Raw genomic sequence first — 13,002 nt, forward strand, 5'->3', positions numbered from 1 at the left:
ACACCACAGGCTCATCTCCACAAGCGATTTCCTTTGAAAATAACTGCTAGTTATAGAAATCAGAAAAATTTCCACTGGCGGCTTTATTGTATTAGAAGCACGAGCCAGGATAAAGGCAGCAATTTGGGAGAAATGAAAGGAGGGGGTCCCAAGCATAGACACAAACTGAGAGTCCCGGGAGGGTGGTGAGCCTGTGGTTTTGGAAATGGAGAGAGATACTGGGGAAACAAGCGTACAGAAGAAAGTAGAGGGTGGAGTGAGTGGGTGGTGACCCAGTGCTGGGTGAGCGGTGGTCCTCAGCACAGTGCTGAGCACACAAGCCCATGATCAATACTTGTTCCCCCACGAGTGGGCTTGGGTATATATCTTGAGCAGTGCCGTGTGAAACACGATTCAAAAATCTAAAATGGTGGCTTTTAGGACACAGGTATAGAATAAAATAAGTATTTTTAATAACATTTTCTCATTTTACACACCTGTGTTCTCTCTCATTCCACATCCCCATCGACTGTACATTTGATAAACTGTTTTTCAATGCATACACTGAAATGGTGCCCTTCTGCAGCTACTTTATAGACGTGAAAACAACTAGTGTACCATGACTGCTGTAATCTAGTTGCAATAAATCTTACTGATGTAGGATGCATCAACATATCCATTTAGCCGGCTGCAAATCAGTTTACTCTTCTACTTAGAGACATGATGTGAAATGAAATTAATCCAGTTGCAGCAAAGTGAGTGCATTCAGCTGAATAAATCCCTTTACGTGGAAAAGAACTTTGTTTTGCAGCTCACTGGAAACCAAACCCACATGGCAGTATAATGCCTTCTCTGGAATTGAACAAATGCCTTTATCCCAGTTTTATTTACAGCTAAACTTACATCAGAGCTATTTTATATGATAGTGGACTCTGTTGTCCTTAGGTGAGGGTCACAGTGAAAGCATTTGCAGGACAACTAAAATGTTACAATAGAACTTAGCCTAAGGACATTTGCTCCATCTAGACTATGAACTCGGCAAAGACTGACAACTCCTTGGAGAGAAAAGAGACTAATAAAAACTAACAAAACCATGTATCTCTTTTTATATTTTTCCTTCTTTGCATTCTAGGGTCAAAAGGGCAATTGACACACATTGTAGATTTAATAAATACATTTTGGTGGTGACTATCACACGCAGGCAAGGCTTCGAGAGGGTCCAGAGGTTGGGTGACACACTAATGGAATGGAGATTCTTAGCTTAGAGAAGGGGAGGCTGCCTTCGGGAGTTGTGAAGGTAGTTTGTGTTATTCGACATTACGGGCTGTTAGAAAGCTCATCATGTGCAGGTGGGATGAAAGAAAGTCGACTTACATCCGGGAAGGTGATCCAGGGTTAGGAATGGGGAAGAAGTGTTGATTTAGATGGATTAGAAGGCATCAACACAGGTCCTTAAGAAATCTTTCTTTGGAATTTTACAGTTGAAGAGTAGGTCATTTTTCTGAAATGGTTTTGATGCCGTGCAGTAGGGAAATGACATGGAGGACCCCCTCAAGTTCTGTTCCAGTTCTTATCCCATGATTTTCCAGCAGCCAGTGTCGGGACCGACTTGTTTCTTGCCCATCTTTCTCCATAGCTGGAAGCACTTGACCTCTTACTTAAGGTCATCCATACCGTACACCTGGCACTAAGCCTCTTCCTGGTTGGGAGGGATTTAAGAAGCACACTCCAGCCCAACGCTCAGGTAACTGTGCATCAGGTCACCCCCAGCTGCTGGCCTGGCTCTGAGGTGTCCCATTCTAGCAAGTGGGATTCTGCCTTGAATCTAAGTCCACGTCTTACTGGATTTACCTGAAATCCACCCACGTACTCCTATGCTAGCACCCCAACTCCTTTCTTGCTCTCCAGGTCTAACATGATTTTGAGATCACATCTAGTACCCAGTCTAGAAGCTTTCTCTCTCTCCAGCCCATACCACCCCCTCTCCCCATTCATACTTGGTGTCCAATCTCTGAAGCCAAACCCTGTTACCCAAAACCGGCTGTGCACAGGACACTGATTATAACCTGCCCTAGATCTCTCCTCTCACCTGTGGTTGGATTCTATACTCCCAGCCCCCCATGTCCCCACCATCATCACTCAGACCACTGCCAGTCGTTTGTTCTTTTCTTGGCCGCATGATGACATGCCACGTGGCTTCATTTTCTTACATTCTGCTGTGAATGATTGCATATCTGAGCCCTTTTCTACAAACCACATGCGTCTACAACAGGCCTTCTCAACCTCAGTGCTACTGACATGTGGGGCTGGTTAAATCTTTATTATGCGGACCATCCTGTGCGTTATAGGGTCCTTAGCAGCATTGCTGGTTTTCACCCATTAGATGCCAGTAGCAGCCCCCCTCCCTGACCTCTAAATTGTGACCAGAACCCAGAAAGGCAAGAGCATTTTAAAGCCAGTTATAGAAACTTTGAAAAATAGCTGGATGTATATAGAATATTTAAATCTGGTCAAATTTTAACTAATGACTCTAAACTATTAGTAAACACCACATGGTACTTTGCAAGTTTTGTACCAGGACACAGTGGGTAAGGGCGGTAAAATGGGGTTATGATGGCTAAAATGGGGTGAAATCCCTTCATCCCAGATCAGTTCTCCTCAGATTTTATTGTACAAAAGAATCATAGAGGAATTTTTTTAAAGATCAGAGTCTGATTCAGTAGTAGGTTTGAGGCAGAGTCTGAGATACTCATTTCTAACAGGCTCCCAGGGGATGTTAACACCATTGGTCCCCAGATGTCACACTGAGTGGCAAGGCCCTGGGTCACAATCACTAGTGAGAGGTGGGGGAGGGGCTATTTGAATCTTAATGATTACAAGGTTATGAGAGCAACATTAAAATTTGCATTAAAAGGACAGATTGGAAAATTATAGATGTTCCTGAACTTTTCTGTAATGAATGAAACTGCTCACAGAGATGTGTTTTGAAATGTGACATTTCTATTAGCTTGAAATTATAAATATTATACAAGTTACCTACAAAAACCTGTGACCTGCTAAATTCGTTTGACAGGACTTCTTTCTTTCTTTCTTTCTTTCTTTCTTTCTTTCTTTCTTTCTTTCTGGTTGGGGGAGGATATTAGGTTTATTTATTCTTAGAGGAGGTACTGGGTATTGAACCCTGGACTTCATGCATGCTAAGCATGCACTCTACCGCTTGAACTATACCCTCCCCCCAGCAAAACTTTTAAAGGTTTCCAAAAGTCTGATGGAAACCTAAACTTCAAGGTCTTTGTTGCCCTTGTTTCACGAAGGAGGAGGCTAGGGGTAAGGATGGGCCCGGAGGAGGGGATGGAGAGAGAAGAATCACTTTAAATGGAGTCTTGCAATGAAACAGATTCATATACCTTCCTCACATGACAAATAGTCATGTGCTGAAATTATACTGACACCACCTGATGTTATTATAACCCCAAATCAGGTAACCTCAGTTATAGCTTTAAAACAGTTGCAAAAAGAATGCTATTCACTGTAACGTATAGTGATAAGGGGAATCAAATCTTTGGAAAGTTGCCAGAAGCCTGTTATAAAATCTTTCTCCTCTCATATAACACTGCCTCTGGGAACTTTGACTTAGAGGTTTACTGACATCTGACTCATTGTTGCACGTCCTTGGGAGGCAAAGGGCCGTTCACATTTGTTCCTAGTTTACAGTTAGGAAGATTAAGGTTTGCTAATCTGTCTAAAGATGTAGATAATAAAGTCCTGACCTGCTGGAGGCCTCTTCCAGGGATCCAGTGTTGAGATTAGCTATGCCTCCGGCCAGAAGATAAGTACTCACCTTGGGACAAGAGATCTAATGTGCTTTGAAATATTTTGATAGGTTGTTATCAATTTGATCAAGTGTAATAGAGTTAAATGTCTCTTTAAATCTCTGTGCCTAGGGTTTTTGGCTGTTTTTTTTTTTTTTTTTTTAAATCAATAGCGCAAGGACAGAATAAGGACAAACTGGCTTAATAGTAGTGCATGGGAACTCATGGGTATGAGTTGACCACAATTTCAGTATGAGTCAGCAGTGTTGAATGCCAAAAAGACTAATGCAATCTCAGGTCATGTTAATAGAAGTATAGGGTATAGATGAAGGGAGGCGACTACTCCATGGTATTCTGCATTTGTCAGACCACTCCTGGAGAGCTCAGTCCCAAGCTGAGCACCATGATTTAGGAGGGACCTTAGACTGGAGTCCATTGGAGGTGAACACTTAAAATGATGAGAGCATGAAAACCACATCATAGGATGAATAGTTAAAAGAACAAAGGATATTTATGTTCAAAAAAGAAGACTAGGGGACATGATAAGAATTGAAAGAAGAACCAGTTATCCAAGAAAAAGACCTTGAAGTACAGTTTCCAGTGGCAGCAGTTTAATTTCTGGATCCCTAAGGAAAAGATTTACAAGCGCCTTCTCTACTGCTTGTCATTGGCAAAATGAACAGGTCTTTAGCAGAGAAGACTCTGTTCCGCCTATGATTTCCTTGAAGTGCACAAATTTGTGGATGCATTTATGCCTCTTTGCCAAGCCATCTCCATCTGCCTGCAGGTGCACCTCCTTCAGGAAGCCCTCCCTACAAAGCCCCGCCCTGAGCCACTTACTCCAGCTCCTCCTCAGGAGCTTGGCACTGTGGCAGCATTTTCTCTCCTTTGTCCTAGTTTCCCTAATAGCTCGTTAGTTCCTCAGGGAAAAGGACCCTATTTGCCTTTTGTTTTTATTACCTTATGTGTTCTCAGTACGTCTGGCTACCTTGAATTAGAGACTGAGGGGGTGTCTGCTGACAGTAACCAAAAGACGAATTAAAGTAACCAGGTAGGTCATTTTTTTTATAGTGTCTACATGACAAAGCATTACAGCGTGCCCTTTTGATGATAACAACACCTAATTGACCCTTCACTTTATGAACTAATACAAGCTGACAAAGTTGGCTGTGTAGTGTATCTGACTTTTCCCTACAGCTTGCATTTTAAAATGAAAGTTGTTCATCCGTTCTACTATTTAAGAGCCCCATCTTCCTTGTTTCACGTCTCGGGGATTACTCTCCAGCTAGGAGATTCTTTGACTTCACACACTCTCCTTCTTTGTTTATTTGGATATTTACAGGGTACCAAGTGCCCAGTCACAACAGCATACAATATCTGGTTTATAAAATGAGTTAGTAGTAGTCTATTTAACAATATTGGTCTAAGAAATAGAGATTCCACAAAATGAGTTTGTTTAAATAAGAAAGCACCATGTTAGGCATTTTTAAAATGAAAGAGAGCATATTTATATTATAGCAAAGACATAAACATGCTTTGAGGGTAGCAATGCATGGCTCTTCCTAAGTCTCCCGCGTAGTAGGTTAAAGAACGGTACCATTTCACTCAAGGACAGAAGGGTGGATGGGGTGCAGTGACTCACTCACGAAGCTGAGAATGGAGCGCAGAACCCAGGAGCTACGTTCATGCTCCGTCACTCTCATCACCGGACAGTATTACCTCCCACAGTCCAATGACCTGACACGGTACAGAGCAAATTATACACTTCCCTGCAGGAAGCTGATATACCTCCACTCGCCAGCCTGACGTTCAGTTAGAAAACACAGTGAGCAAAAAGACAGGGCCCCCAATTTTCTATCATTGGCTATAAATGACAATTAGAGACCAATACCTTCTTGGTTACTGGGGTAGCTGCCTGTTTGTGCTAATAGCACGTGGTTCAGATTATTCCAAAAGGCAAGAGCAGGGTGGTTCCTATGATGAACAGAAGTCCTTTGGTTCTGAATTTCCACCATTCGACAACTGATATTATAAAACTCTGGTTTACTGACCTATGGAGCAGGAGAATTTTCTGCTTGTTTTTCTTCCTGGAGAGATCCAAAATTAAACTGGGGCTATATCATGGATTTTGCACACTTGGCAGCAAACGCTATGGACACTTTTTATAAATCTGAAACAAAGGCTAACCTACAAATTTGTGCTAGTTATACTGACTCAAAGATTCTTCCAATAGCCCACAAAGTAAAGGGGTTGGTTCTGTTCTTCCTTGTCTCAGGGCTTCTGCGTTCAATGCTGCGGGCTCTCATGACTCTCCAATTTCCAAGCCATTTCAGGGCATTAAAGGAAATAACTCTTAATGATGGAAAATCAGGTGGAAGATTTGCGTCCTTCAAGAGAAATAACCACTTCAGAAGGATAAGTTCTATCAGCCCAAAATAAGTCCATCAGCTATCTTTATTTCCATATTATATTCTGAACTACCCAAGAGGGATCATAAAATACCGTGGTATGTCTGTCTGATGCAGAGCACAGAGTCAGAGCAAAATTGCTGGGAGACAGTCAGCCCTGCAGGAAAATGAGGCAACCAGCAGAACCGCACTCAAGCAGCTCACAAAAACACTATTAATGTTTATGGTTTTTAACAGGATTTGGCCATTGCAAAGAAACCCATCTGAACTGAATGCCAGCTCTTATGATTTACAGGGCAGGGTGAAAGGTCTTGCCATCTGTCACAGAAAAGGTCACTTCCCTCTGCTCTCAGACCCAGGGGGATTAGGTAGTTTGCAACAGAGAACGGAAGGGGCTTCAGCAAACACGTGGTCTAACCACTCACTTCACCAAGAAGGAAACTGAGGCCCAGAGAAGTTACCAAGTCTTGTTCAAGGTCACGCAGGTAGTTCCCAGTAGAGCCAGAATTCAGATTCCCAGAGCCTTCATCTTGGGCTCCTGTGTCTCCCAAATGCTGGGCCCAGATCAGTGCAGCAGAAGTAGCCCTGGGCCACAATGTTACAGCCTTGGTCCTAAGTCTTGGCGGACATTAGCAAAAGTACCTCAAGCAAGTCGCTGAAACTCCTGAGCTTTGCTTCTCCCACTCACCAACATGAGAGGCAAACTATGTGGTCAGATCAAATGAGATAATGTGTGAAAATGCTTTTTAGAGCTTTAAAAGACTCGGGGTAAAAAAAACTCCAGATAAAGGACATTTTTTCCTGTTAAGGACATATAGGCGGAGTCCAGGGGAATCCATGGACCTCTGGAAATTCTGTGTAAAGGTGTGTGAGGAGGAGTGCTAGGCATTTTTTTCCCTCTTGAGAGAGTTTCTTTAGCTTTCTTCAGCTTCCTAAATGAGTCTCTGACCCTCCCCTCCACCTCTAACCTCACTACCACCAGGGAGAGCTCTGCTTTGGATCTCAACATACTTACGATCAACCTTAAGGGTTGCTATAATACATTAAAACATAACAATTTTCTTAGATTTAATGTATTGTTGAGATCTTCCTGCTAGCCTTACTAATTCAATAATCCACTTTTTTAGAATATAAATCTATTTAGGGGAGAGGAGCTAATCTGATGTCACATTTTGCTCCACAAAGTGCTAAAAATCTATGACTTACAAAATGATGAATAGAAATGTCAAATTGTAAGTCAACCAGGTTTTTTTTTCCTATTAGTTCTTCCCTAGTAATATTTCCTAGTTATTCAAAAAGATTTTTCTTTAAAATCACATTGAATAAGAGAACTAGCTACTTATTATTCACTGAGTTCCTACTGAGTTCCCCGCAGTTTGTTTCTAGTATTTTCCTACAAAGCACTAGACAATAGACACAAATCATAAACCGTTTGCAGGCTGCTACGTTAAGCCCGTGGCTCTGGAAGGCTGAGAGGTGGGGAGGAAAACAAATGAAAAAGTATTATTCATGACCAATTGATCAATTAGCCTGCTTTTCATTAAAAAACATAAAAAGGCAGAATCAATTCAGCAACGACTGTGTTGGAAATGCATAAAAACATTATTAATGTCGGATTTTTCCCCCCTTTATTTTTAGTTCTCTTTAGAAAATTACTCTGGAGAGCTTTCTGTAACGGGGCAATTGAAGGAGTGAACAGACGGCACTGGAATCCCTTTTTAATGCTAATGAAGGAACAGGGACCTCTACCTGGTCGATGAGGCCTTCTCTGTATAGTTATGTTTCCGAAGCCATGGCCTGATGGACGGAATATCTGAGTGAGCGAGATAACCAACCAGGGAAGTTACCTACTGACAGGACTCATCCATCGTCCCATAAAGAAATCCAATGTGGTTTTTATAAATCTGACAATGGCTAGACTCTTGTGTTTTAGTGGTAAAATCTTACACAGTACAGTAACGTGAAAAATGAGAGGGATTTTTCCCCCCTTGACTATGTCAAAATACCTTCTGCCCCAAGGCTCTGAGATCTCTTAACTCCCCTCTTGTATCATCCGTTCAGTTTTTTTGCCTTCCTCTTCCTTCGGAGTGCTGCATTTTTCAGGGCTAGCATTCTCTCCTATGTTTGAACTTCCTTCTCCAGAGCCTTAAGCTATATAAATGCAATAAATATACGCATCTATGCTTAATAGAGTGCTATTATTCTGATAAACAAAATCTAAAATATATTTTGGTAGCTACGCTGCCAGATTTTCAATAACTTAAAGTAACTTAAAACTGGGGTGGTGGCGAGATGGGGTGGTGGTGAGATGGGGTGGGGCCTTGTAACTGATTTTCATTCAGTTCCACTTGTGTCTGGTCTCATTCCGTGCACCAGTCTTCAGAGAGAATGCTCTGGAACCCCACTGCCTGGGTTCAAATCCAGGCTCTACCACATACTAGTGAAGTGACCTTGTGCCAGTTACTTACCCTCCCGTACCTCAGTTTTCTCACTTACAAAATAAGGGTGACACTAACCCTTGCTTCACTGTGCCGTTATGAGAAGCAAATGAGTTCACACCTGAAAAGTGCTTGGCAAACAATAATAACAGACACTGTTTTAGAAACTTTACTTGTATAAATTATTTAATCTTCAAAACTACATGATGAGATAGGTACCATTATTACTCTCATCTTATTGTGTAAGAAACTAAGGCACAGAAAGACTAAGTAACTTGTCCCAGTTGGCCTGGTTAGTAACTGGAGGATTGGCCTCCACCCCAGACCATCTGGCTCCACAGCAGCACTCAGTAATGTTCCTCCTCCTCTTCCTCCTCCTCATTGCTGTTGTTATTACCTGAACTTAAACACTCAATAAGTATCTGCTGTTGCTGCTGATAATGATGAATGTGTATGTCAGTCCTTCTTCCAAGTGTGGTAAAAATGTACATGATTCCCAATGGAAAGGTGGATCCAGGCAAGGATTATCACCCAAAGCCACTGGGTGAAGTCTGTTGGGAAACAGGATTTTACCACAATGCCGAAGTGCCATCCCGTCAGATCACTTGCTAATTGCAAAGGGGGGTGGGGAAGTACCTTCACAACAGAGGGATCCCTGGGGTGAGATCACTACCTTGAGCCAAGACCAAACTGAGCACCCTGGCGTGACGTGTCCCCTGCTGAGACGCAATATGGAGCACCTTGTAAAATACGTTCAGTTGAAATCCAATCAGTGCTTTAGTCCTAACTTGGAGTTTACAGGGAATACAGGGGGTAGAGGTAGAGGAACAAATTAAATGACACCATGAGGCAACAACAAATCCAGAACGTGGGACATCCTATAACGTGGGACATCCTATAACATGGGACATTCTATAACACCTAACCTTAAAAAAAAATCCAACATTGAATAAAGACATAAAACCCTAATGCAGAAATGTATTTTTCTTAAAAAAATTAGATCCTAGCTTTTTAAGGTACAGAAGACATTTGTGGGACAAGTGGTTAAGGTTAGATATGGCCTTGAGAGTAGATTTTATTAATGAATTACTGTTCATCTTCCTAGGTATAATGATGGCACTGCAGTTATGTAGGAAGCTGTTCTTATTCTTAGATGTGCACTGAATTATGTAGGGATGAAGTATGATTTTGTCTGTAACTTACAAGTAGTTTAGAAAGAAATACATATAGACGGAACAAATATGCCCCAAAGTTAGCAACTGCTGAACCTAGGAGGTGAGCATAGAGGTTTCAATTCACTAAATATCTTAATCTTCACATACTTGGTTTCTTTTAATTCTCTAAAATGTTTGCCTGTAAATGCATCTTTAAAAAGAAAACTGTTTTTTAAAAATTATTTACTGAATTCCTATTGGCTGACACTTATTGAAACTTAATATTAACATTGTTGAAGAGAACTCAGTGCCGAACACAAGGCCCAACACATAGGAAATGCACAATAAGTTTTACAAATGTTCATTTGTTAAATAAGGCTATATTTTCCTGAAAATTGTAAAGAGGCAACAACAACAATAAAAAAGAGAGGGACACATGAGGCTATGATGCTCCTTAAAAGATGGAGATATGCTGGTCTGAGAAGGACAAATGGGGGCCAATCAATGCAATCATTTGACTCAAAATAACTCAAGTCATAAAGACTTTTGACCAAATTTTGAGTTTGTTTTATGAGGGCACAAAAATGAAGCCTCTGTCCCTAGGACTCATCCAGCAGCAACTGTTACTTGTTTAAGAAATCCCAATGGAATCACACTTGATGCCACATTTTTGAACGACTGGAGACTTCTCTGGAGCCAAGAAAAGAAGCAAGTTCTGCTCAAGTTCAGGCATGAGCCCTGCAAGTCACCAACACCAGCAGGTGTTATTCTCTGAGAATCAATAAACAAGTGGGAACCAGGCTCATTTTCAGCTCTTCCAGAAGGCAAAGGTTCTAAAAGAGACGGCTCCAGGCACTAAGTGAGATATATTTTTTATAAAAGGTGGGAAGAAAATGATCAAGATTCACAGAAACAATACCGATATCACCCTGCATTTTGATAGCGCTTTTCTCTGAAGGCACTTCAGGTCTAAGTTAACTCCTGTATTCTTACAATATCCCTGTGAGATAGATAGACGTAGAACAATTGAAATAAAAAAAATAGTAAAAGGGATTTTCATCGGGGCCTAAGGTATAGAAGGTATTCAAAAAGATATTATATTAGCAATAGAGACATTTCATTTTGAACAAATTGATCACCTCTTTCCCCTCTGCTTCAGGAAAGTCATTTTAAAAAGATGAAATCTACTACAATTTAGGGAGAATAAGATTACTGTTTACTACATGGGAGACATTCCAAATTCAATCTAAAAAGATAGTTTTATTCAATGATGTAAGGCTGTCCCTTTTAACCAAAAAAAAAAAAAAAAAAAAAGTTCTCCAAGAGGGCACAAATTAGAATTTTTAAAACTTGAAATTTAAACGCACGTAGATGGTCCTCCATTTACACAGTGTTCTTTATTTAGTAACAGATCCTTTGGTAAAGAATCACTTTAAAATTATTTTATAAATGAAGTTTTATAAACAATATTGGGTTGCTAAAGCAGAGTATACTTTTACCAAATGTGCTTTCTGAAACCAAAAATAAGAAGAAAAAAGGAAAGAAAAGACGACCCATTAAAGAACTAATCAGTCTATGATAAATGCAGCTGTAAAGGACAAAAGGTTTCCCAGCTTGAGGTTTCCCACCCTCAGATGACAGGACACGAGCACATGTAATCTTTCCTATTGGAGTTTTAGACCCTAAATATTTTCCCTCCTCTTAATTCATCTGGAGATGTACATTTTTAATAATGTGCAGGTGAAGTTACATGTACTTTACTACCAAGGACCAATTCCAAGTATATAAACACCATATTTTCAAATTAGCACAGTCTTTGGTGGGTGCATTCAATCGCCAGGTTCAGGGGCAGGTGGGGCAGAGAACATAAAAGAGTCGTGTTCAGGCTCGATGCCTGAACCAGTGACAGTCTTAGGGAGGACACAGTGTTAACAGTTAACACAGAGACACAGACAATACTCTCTCAAAACCTATTTCAGTATAAAGTTTTCTTTTTGTAAAGAGACGCAAATTGGTGTTCTTTGTAAAGGCAACATAAATACTAACAGAAGTAGAAATGCAAGCTACAGGAGAAATCCTGACTTGTAGTACTGGTGTTCATTCATTACTGCTCAGCCCTTCACCTCCCACGCCCCACGCCCCCAATTTGGAATAAATACTGACACTGGTAAAGTGGAATTTCACCTCTGTAATCCCAGGGTCTTAAGTCTTTCCCTGAGATGACTCAGAAGCCAATCGGTGAAGTTTTTTGTGTAACGGGCTGGGTAAGGAACAAGTTTTCTCCCAGTTCATTCGCTAGAAGTCGAATCCCAACATCACAAACGTTACGGCAAAAGATTTAGAGACCTTAGTTGATGGACCAAAAATTGTAAGGCATTTAGAGAGCCCATGGGATTCATTTTCATTAGGTTTGACTCCTAGAGAACAGTCTGCAAATTATAAAACTGTCCAAAATCTCTAGAGCATGTGGACTGATGTATAATGACGTACCTTTCAGAAGAGAAGGGGTTGAGTCTGTGGCTTTGACACCGAGTTATTAGAATCCTCTCTTGCAAGAAGGAAGATGAATCCAAGCATCAAAGTTACTGCATTTCAGAGTACAGAACCACCTCGTGCTGTCTTCCAAGTACCACACTAAAACAGGGCACAGGCTCACGGAGCCATTAATAGTGCCTCCTCCTCCCTGACTTCTTACTCCCTCCTCCAAACTCCCCCCAGTCAGCCCTGCAGTCTGTAGTCAAACCACACAGGAACTAGCAGATACGGGGCTTCAGAGAGTTGGGTGTGAGCCTTAGATTATGTGGTTTTGTTTTCTTGCTGCCAGAGTTGAACTAAAATGCAGGAGGTTCACTGAAACACTTTTGCTTCTTAATGCTTAGTTTCAGTTTTAACAAGTTTGCCCCAAATGATGATGTTCACATAAGAAAATTTCTAATCCTAGAGATGGTCCATTAGCAAGCTGCTGCCGGTCTTAAGGAAAATGCATTTTCTCTGAGGCTATCCAAGCAGCCAGAGAAACATTAGGACGTCTTAGGGGAACTCGCTTAATACCGTTGTGGATCACTCACAATGTTAAAAGCCCAGAGAAAATGCTTCTTTAATGCCCTCAGCCCATAAGATTACCCTTAGCCCGTAATATTACCCTTAACAACAATAACAAAAAAGAACAGCTCTGAGCCAGGATGAGTTCTAATCCCAGTTTTGTCATTGT

General features: G+C 41.1%; 1 protein-coding gene across 1 annotated transcript in view; it reads right to left on the bottom strand.

Annotated features, from left to right (window-relative positions):
* GRAP2 (GRB2 related adaptor protein 2) overlaps nt 1-12,519 on the bottom strand; it is a 60,446-nt gene extending 47,927 nt beyond the window's left edge. Inside the window, exon 1 of the mRNA XM_010983549.3 lies at nt 12,282-12,519. The gene's annotated coding sequence lies outside the window, so the exon portion shown is untranslated. The remainder of the gene's footprint in view (nt 1-12,281) is intronic.
* Nucleotides 12,520-13,002: the final 483 nt, after the last annotated feature.

This window comes from Camelus dromedarius, chromosome 11 (genome assembly GCF_036321535.1).
Source record: "Camelus dromedarius isolate mCamDro1 chromosome 11, mCamDro1.pat, whole genome shotgun sequence".
In the NCBI taxonomy this organism is placed as follows: Eukaryota; Metazoa; Chordata; class Mammalia; order Artiodactyla; family Camelidae; genus Camelus; species Camelus dromedarius.